The sequence below is a fragment of the Castor canadensis genome, chromosome 7 (assembly GCF_047511655.1).
Source record: "Castor canadensis chromosome 7, mCasCan1.hap1v2, whole genome shotgun sequence".
Lineage (NCBI taxonomy): Eukaryota > Metazoa > Chordata > Mammalia > Rodentia > Castoridae > Castor > Castor canadensis.
Genome location: NC_133392.1, coordinates 61,023,557 through 61,030,915, shown reverse-complemented (window position 1 = coordinate 61,030,915; position 7,359 = coordinate 61,023,557).

The window sequence follows — 7,359 nt, the reverse complement described above, 5'->3', positions numbered from 1 at the left end:
TGGCGGTGTGGTGGCAGAAGAGACAACAGAGACCCTCTCCTTCACTCCTGGAGATAAACTTTTATATCAGCAACCCAGGTAAAAATGGGCAGACAGATAATATAAGTAAAGTACTTTTCTATTTTTCCTGGAAATGAGGAGACCCCACACATTTTACTTTCATCCTATTGCTAGCCTGAGAAATCACAGCAGAAATCTGGTGATAAGTGACAACAGGCATTCTGTTCCCAGCTGGAAGGCAATGAGGAATGGTGGGGACTGTGGTGAACAGAAGAGCGTGTGTCTTTTCCTGGGGTGAAGCATAGCTAGAGCTCTATTCTGGTCAAACATTCCCCCAGCAGGGAAGTGAGCCTGGTGGACTGCCAGGTCTTTTCATTTCTTATAGTAACCAAAACCCTACGTCGATCTCTAACTGTGGCAGTTCATTTCAGTTTGTGAAAATAAACTTATGTGGGCAAACATGGCACAAGCCAAAGAGAACATGAATGCAGGCCAGAATGACCAGGGCTGTCAGTTTGAAATCTCTAGTTCCAAAAGAACCCACCTGCACGGCTGGAAAGCTTTGCCCCACCTCACAACTCAGGGTTTTAAAAAAAAAAAAAAAAAGTGGCCTCTGAGGGTCTCCCAAGCTTGGTGTGCACGAACCCTGGAGTCTCCAGTTCTAATGTCAAGTGCAGTGGACTTTGTGTCACATGCCTGGGGCACAGGCCCATCAGGCTGGGGGAAGGGAGGATTCTAAGCAGCTCCATAGCTGTGGCAGAACTTGGCTGAGCAGAGTCAGGGTCAGAGAGACTCAGAGGAACTGCACAGACCTGATTTGAAACTCCCAACAAATTGAGCTCTGAGATTTGCACAGGACCCAGAGACTCAAAGGCCAAGTAGTGACACTGCACTGACCCTACATCCCCAGGTGTGCAGGAGGGATCAGCAGGGTCTAGAAGAAACCACAGTTCTTTCACGTTTCCATTGACAGCCACACATGAGGTTGACCTTGAACCCTCATGCTGGCTGTTGTGCTAATTGAAAATAAGCCTGGATGTGAGCCATACCCCTTGGGGAAAACACATCCACAGGACAGGGCAGGACTCAGCAGGCCCTCTACGCTCTGGGCCTCAGTTTGAAAGGGGGCCATGGGCCTTTCTAGTAGAATGGAAGGGATCCTGAGAGGTCACCTGAATAACCCTGAAAGGTCATCTGGCTGGCCCTCCTGGCTTTTGTTTTTTTATTTTTGCCATACTGGGGGATTGAACTCAAGACCTTGCACTAATCTCCTGGTTTTACATAGAGGGAAACTAAGACACAGAAGAAAGAAGGGACTTTATTTATTTATTTATTTTTGGCAGTGGGGGGGAGTGGATGTTTGTAGAAGAAGGGATTTAGCTGTGATCAAAGAAGTTAGCAGCAGAAAGAGCCAGTTCTTAATTCCTGGGCATTTCACCATGAGTACAGCTTCAGAGTGACAGATATAGGACCCTGGAAGGAGATCTTTTATGGGAATAGCAAATAGTGTAAGAGAAAGAAAAGAACCATCTGCTCTTCTTGAGCGGCAGCTACATGGGGCTATTAGCCCCAACTCAAGATGCTCCGTGACATTTCCCTTTCCACATGGGGACGTTAAGACCCTTTGTTACACCTAAGCCCCCTTGGAGAACTTCCCACTGTGTGGGATACCTTCCATTTACCTGCAGCTCTTGTCCCCACCCTGCCCTGGCCCAGGGGGCTGACCTGTCAATGGCAGGAGACTGGGGCGGAGGACAGAGTTAGGGTCTCTGCTCCCCTTAGTGGCCTGGCAGGAGGCCTCTTTGTGTCTCCTTCCCAGGTTCAGGAGTAACCCTCCGCTCCCCCTTCACCTCAGGGTGGGGAAGCTTTGCTGCACTGTGTGTTCTGAGTTCCTGCATTGTCCCCCAGCTCCCAAGTCCCCTCCATTTTTGCAAATAAACTCTCCTCAAATTCCAGTAATGTGAAAATGCCACTGGCTTCCTATTGGGAACTGAGTGACACTCATGAGTCCTGTGGGAAGCAGAGCCTCTTCTCCCAGAAGACGAACATTCCAGCTCCTGCTTTAAGCACATGGGACTGGGGCTGCCAGGCAGAGGCATCTGTCACAGGTGTGGGATCCCCTCACAAAGCCTTCATCCAAACCCCAGTACCACAAAAGCAAACAAAAACACGTACCACAGTAGGGTCCAGGGAGCTGGGTCCCAACACACCACCTCCCAGTCATTGGTTAAGGACATTGAAGGTGCCCATTAATTTCCCCAAACTCCTCCTCTTCCCAAACAGAACATACACCAGCAGTCAGAGAAAGCCCTTAGAGAAGACACCAAGGCTGAGTCCAAGTCCAGGACAAACAATGAAATAATATCCCCTGTAGGGGATGTGAGGCCAGGCATGGAGGTGAACAGTTGTGACCCCAGCACTCGGGTGACTGAGGTGAGGGGATTGTGAATAGTTATCCTGGCCTACATAGTGAGACCCTGTATCAAAAAAAGAGTGGAAAGAGGAATTGCCAGGAGTGGTGGCACACACCAGTAATTACACACACTCTCTCTCTCTCTCTCTCTCTCTCTCTCTCTCTCTCTCTCTCTCTCTCTCCAAGGGGTCTCTTCCAGGACTTGGGGGTGGAGTTCATGCCAGCCCAGCTTTTATTTCTTAAGTGGTTGCCACAGTCCCTTCACTTCCCTCACAGGCACCTTCTTGGTCTCCAGGGGCCATGTCACTTTTCTGAAAAGCTGCTGACAAGTTGGGGCAGTAAGCCTGTGTCCCTGATGTGTGTGAACAGAAGAGGGCCTGTAGGGGAGGCAGTCTGGGGGCAGGGACAGCCCTGGGTGAGGGGCTTCCTGCAGAGCTGAGTTCACCAGCCACCCTAATCCTCTCTATAGTGTTCTTCATTCCCTGACATCTATCACTAAGCCATTCTGCACCCTAACTTGTCCTCTGGTCTTCACCAGCATCTCTTGCTTGGACTGTCTGCTGGACCTCCTCACTGACCTCCAGGCTCCAGACTCACTGCAACCCAAGCTGCAGTTGTCCATCGTGGTGACTTGTTTGATCACACATACTTTCTTGGCAGCCGCCCTGCCCTATCTAACTTCCCTACTCTTTGACTAACTTCTCTAGAGTCACCTCCCACGGAAACTTCCTGCCCTGTCCCAGGGACTATGCCTGGGGAAGTCAGTTGCATTGACCACGTCATTGCTTTGTTTAAAACTTTTCATTGGTTCTGGTGGCTCTTGGAAAAAAGCACAAAGCTCTGACTTAAGCCACAGGGCCCAATGCTGACCTCACTCTCAATGCTGCCCCCACTAAGTCCTGCCTCACTGACCATATTGGTTTTTCTGTTGGCCTCACTCTTTCTGGCTCTTCACATGTACTCCCTCCTTTTTCTGGAACTTTTCTCCTCCATCCTAAGTCCTCCTCTACCTTCAGGCTTCAGCATCAATGACGAAGAACCTTTCCCTGACTGGCACAGTCATGTCCCCTGCCATCTCCTGCCCCCATACCCCCCTGTTTTTCCACAGCACCCTGTGGCCAGGGGTCATCCCTGTCTTACTAGCTTACACCTGGAGTAAATGTGAGAGATGAAAAAAATTGGAAGGATGATTGAGTGAATGATGAATGAGTGGATAAGTGAACCCCACCAAGGAATCTTCCAACGTCTGCTTAAACTGTCCCAGAGATAGAGGACTCATTACTTCCTATGGTAGCTGGTGTGCATTTGGAAGGTTCTAATGGTGACTCCTCTTGGCTCAGAAACCTGCCTTCTTCTAATATCAACCTGGTGGTGGCTCAGGGATTCTATGTATCAATATCTTTGTCTCAGCCAGGTGTGCTATACCTATAATCCAAGCTACTTGGGAGACAGAGACATGAGGACCTCAAGTTTGGGGCAAAGTTAGTGAGAGCCTATCTCAAAAACAAAAATACAAAACAAAAGGCCTGGGAGTATGGCTCAAGTGGTACCACACTTCCCTAGCATGTACCAGGCTTCCTTGAATTCAGTCCCCAGTACTGCCCCCTAAAACACCAACTCTGTCTCCAGTGTGGTTGGACAGAAGGACCAAGTCCAGTCTATGCTGCAGCTATAAGTGCTCATTCTCTCTCTGTGGAGCCAAAGAAAGGGTGGAACACTGCCTGTGGAGGGGCCGGCCATCTCTCTTTCCTGTCACTGACCTGTCATGGAGGTGATGGCTTCATTTCGTGGCTCCTGAAGATTTGTTTCTCAGTGGGCCCCATCACCACCTGGGGTCAGTTGCAGCTGGGTGGCTTTTCATCTCGGCAGAGCTGCTGCCCTTTCAACCTAAACAGGTTCTTACCTAGAGAGGTGAGGTCCACCACCAGCCTGCCCATGAGCTCCCCTCTCCCCTGCCTCTGCTCTGCCTGATAAGATCCTTCCAGGAGCAACTTCCTTGGTCCAGCTGGCCACCCACCCCTAGGGTCAGGGCAGACTGAGCACCAACTTGAGCTTCCACTGTGGACTGGGCCGTGTCTATTGCAATGGAGACCAAGGTCAGGTGAGATTCTAATGGGTGGTTTAGTGTTAGAGTTGGTTGCACAGAAAGAGACAAGCCTCAGTCATAGTCAAGGACTGACAACCACAAATGAAAAGACCCCAGCTATATGACCACCACACAGCTGCCCACTGAGACTGATCACATGGATTTGGTCCAGGCTCTGACTGACAATCTCCATTGGCTCTCTTGAACACAATGCAGCCACATAGAACTTTTCCAGATCCTGAGTTCCCCAGTTGTGAAGTGAGGGGCTGGAACAATGATTTCTTCCCAGCTTTCCCGCTCAGAGAGGCTTGGCCCTGATTCCACAAGCTGACTCACTGTGACACTCAGCCCCATTTCACCAGCCTGCATGACTGGCACCCTGTGGCACCACCATTTCCCAGCTTGGAAGGTACCAGAATCCTTTTGCCTTTCTCTTTCCAGAGGCCAGATCCTCGACCCCAGCCAGCCCCAACCAGAGCAGCTGCTATTATTTTGCAGGGTATAAACAGGATTTTTGTTGTTCACTCTGGGGCCTCAATAGCACATCTGGACTCACAGTTAATCTCTACAACAGCTGGCTCCTGGTTTCGTTTTAAAAGGACAGTGACGTCAGCTGGCTGGCAGGACACTGGATTTTTCCCTGGGAAACCCAGTTTCCCTGTAAGACTCAGCAGCCATGAAATGAGGCTGACCCGAGGAGGACATCCTTGTCTCCTGGGTTTTCTTATTCACAGGATCAGCACCATTTAGGCACTAGGACCTCGGCCCAGGGACCTGCCACAAGCAGTAGGCAGTAATTGAGGAAGAACATCATTGCCGCCCATGCCTGACCCAACACAGGGTGAACTGGGTACTAGGGCTTCATGTGATTTCATTTGTAAAATGTTTTTCCAAGTTGGAGAAATTGAGAGAGATCTCATTCCCTCTCTCTGCCCTTCACTTCCATTGCTTTTCTCTCACAAACAGCAGACGTGAACTACAGCAGAAGTGACAATAAGTGAGTAAATACTCAAGTCATTTCTTGATTATTTACTGTAGTGCTTTAAGTACCTGGATAGGTTTTAGCTTCTCTGATCTCCCCAACAGCCCTATGAGGCAGATACATATCTCCCCATCATTGAAATGTGGTAGCCCAGAAAACTGAGGCTTTTCCCTGTACTTGCTTCACAAACCTTCGGCACCAGCCTCTATAGGATCCCACAGTGTCCCTGCTGTATTATGGACTGCCTTCCTAGGGCTCTCTCATGACCATCTTCAATGCAGTGCTATAAGGTGGCTACAGAAGACCCACTAATGGGGATGCTCTCAGGGGAGCAATGTCCCCATGCCACTTTCCAGTTAGTTTTCCTAACCTGTGGTAAAATGTACAGAACATAATTATCTATTGTAAGTGCCATTTGGTGCCATTCAAATGAATTCACAATGTCGTGTGACTATCACCACTAGGTAGGCCCCCAAAATTTTCATCATCTTGAAAACACAAGTCTTTAAAAGATAACTTACTCCCAGCCTCCAGTAATTTCTATTCTATTTCCTGTCTCTATGAATTTGCCTATTCCAGATGCTTCGTGGAAGTGGAGTCATGCAATATTTATCTTCTGCATCTGGCTTATTTCACTTAGCATAGTGTTTTCAAGATGCAGCTGTTTTCAAGATGCATGCATCATAATTTCATTCCTTTTGTGGCTGAATAGCAATCCATTCTATATCTGCAACACATTTTCTTTATCCATTTATCCATCAACAGACATATGGGTCATTTTCACTTTGGCAATGGCAAGTAACTGCTATGAACATTGGTGTACGTGTACCTGTTAGGGTCTCTGCTTTCGGTCCTTTGGATATGTACCTAGGGATGGAATTGTTGGTCATATGGTGGCTGTTTAAGCTTTTTAGAGACCACTAGAGAGCTTCCCACAGACTGCCACTAGCTTCTTAGTTGGCCTCTATTGTGGCGTTTTCTGTACCCACCGTCTTACCTGCCAGGTCAAGACTTGATACAGGTGAAACTCAGCTCTATGGTATCAGAGATGTCATCCTCACCCTCCTGCCAGGGCTATGGTCATTCCAGGCTGTCTTCCCTTCCACTCTCCCACACAAAAAGCCCTGGCCAGGAGGGAGATAGAAAGCTGAGTGGGTAGGCATCTGCTACCAGTCCTTAGGATTCTCTCCTAAGACCCCATTTCACTGTCTTAGTCACCACTGTCTCCAGCTTAGCACATAGTTAATAGTCATTAACCATTGCTGAATGAAGGAGTAAATGTGAACATGACTGTGAGCTCATTGAGGGTGGAGCATGGCTTGCTCATCTCAGTGTGCCCACAAAGCCAGAGCTAAAAGAAATCCACAAATAAGAAAATGTCTGTTGAACCAAAGTCAATTAAGATGACTGACAACTGAGAACAGAACATTGAAGAGGCAGGTACTGCAGGAAATGAGAGTGTGGAGGGTAGGGAAGAGAAGAGAGAGGAATAGAGAAGGAGAGAAGAGTGAGTGGGAAGGAATGAGGAGTGAGAGAGAAAGAGAGAGAGAAAAAAAGACCAGAGCCCTGTTCCTGACACCTCCTTGCTTTGAGGGAGGGGCTCCCCGTACCAGAGGCAAGTGCCATCCAGTCCTCTTCCCACTGCCCCTCCCCCAGTGGCAAGCCAACTCTTCTCTCCCCCACCCTCTTCATACCAGGAGACCCACAGCTTAAGGAGTCAGTATTTTTGGCAGATGGGACTTTCACCCACAGTCAGCCAAAGTCCCTGCCCTCAGGGACACTCTTCCACAAGCAGAAGAAGCACAAGCTCATAACAAATGCCAAGGTAAGGTTTGCCTATGTCCATCATTGCTTTCGTACCTACTATGGGACAGGTCC